This window comes from Mastomys coucha, unplaced genomic scaffold, assembly GCF_008632895.1.
Source record: "Mastomys coucha isolate ucsf_1 unplaced genomic scaffold, UCSF_Mcou_1 pScaffold23, whole genome shotgun sequence".
Taxonomy (NCBI): Eukaryota; Metazoa; Chordata; class Mammalia; order Rodentia; family Muridae; genus Mastomys; species Mastomys coucha.
This window is the reverse complement of record NW_022196906.1, coordinates 86,057,781-86,059,031: the sequence shown is the minus strand read 5'-3', so window position 1 is coordinate 86,059,031 and position 1,251 is coordinate 86,057,781. Positions and strand designations below refer to the sequence as shown.

Here is a 1,251-nt window from a genome sequence, read left to right as displayed (position 1 = left end):
ACTCAGAAATCCACCTGCCTCTGCCTCCCAAGTGCTGGGATTAAAGGTGTGTGTCACCACCGCCCGGCAAATTTAAAGTCTTTGTCTCAAGAACAGTTTCTTAGTTTAATGGCCTGCATATTTGCCTACCAAACAGTAAGCAATGAAACTCATAAAGTGATTGATTTGTGAAGAAAAAATATTAAGAAGTCAGAGGTTATGAGGGAGCCAGGTCTCATCAGACATCAAATCTCAGCCTCTAGACTGTGAGAAGTAGTTTTCTACTCTTAAAACCCACCCAGATATGGTCTTCTCATAATGGCCCGGATCACCCAATCCACCTGATATGAGTTAAACAGGCAGATATGGATGAGATCCTAGGCAAAAATGTAGTTATTGTCACTTATGATCATCGAAATTCCAAAGGAAAACAGTCTCTGAAAGATATATATATAAAATGGCTACCTTAGAGGTCAGTGAGAGAAGACTGGGCCTTCATCTGTATTATATTCCAGTATTTCTATGTTACTATTTAGAAAAGTCCAGGATGTGGAGATATAAGCAGCTACAACACTTAACATTCCATTCAGAACCTAGAAGCTCACTAGTTCTATAGATGCTCCAAGTAGTTCTATAGATACTTGGAGCATCTATAGAACTGTACATAGGTATGTACAATTGATAATTTTTTCATGATCTTAAAATCATTTACTTTCAAATAATTGAACAACTTTTTGTCATATCTCTATGAAGTTTGTGATTGCTATAGGTATTACTCGTTTTTTTGTTGTTTGTTTTTGTTTTTGTTTTTGTTTTTTTTGTGAGACAATCACTATGAAAATGAGATATTTATAGTCCATGACATGATTTGAAAGGACTGAGTAAGGCAGAGCCAGGCTGCAAGCTGGCAGTTTGGGAGATTAGGCCTAAAGGGCATGCCTTTGTTGTCTTCCATTTTAGCAATCATATATAAGGAGATATTACTGAAAAGCATCATTTTCAATCACATATGGAAAAAACAGAGGTGAGTGTAAGCAGAACAGGACACTATGGAAAGCAGAGCGTGAGTTGTAGAAATGAATGGAAAACTTTCACATTTAAAAAAAAAAAGAAAACATAATCAAGTATAAGAAAGATGCAATAACCTTGCAACATAGGAATTGGAGCATCCCAGTGAACAGTGTTGAGATAATAGAATGACGTATTCTCCTTACAGGGAATTCTCCTTTGCCAACCTCACACAGACAATGTGATACTCATGGGTTATCATCT

At 36.6% G+C, this 1,251-nt stretch overlaps 1 protein-coding gene across 2 annotated transcripts in view; it reads right to left on the bottom strand.

Annotated features, from left to right (window-relative positions):
* LOC116072319 (phospholipid scramblase 1-like) overlaps positions 1 to 572 on the bottom strand; it is a 54,965-nt gene extending 54,393 nt beyond the window's left edge. For both annotated transcript variants that reach the window (XR_004111398.1, XM_031343722.1), the window contains exon 1: positions 445 to 572. The gene's annotated coding sequence lies outside the window, so the exon portion shown is untranslated. The remainder of the gene's footprint in view (positions 1 to 444) is intronic.
* Between the last annotated feature and the right edge of the window lie 679 nt (positions 573 to 1,251).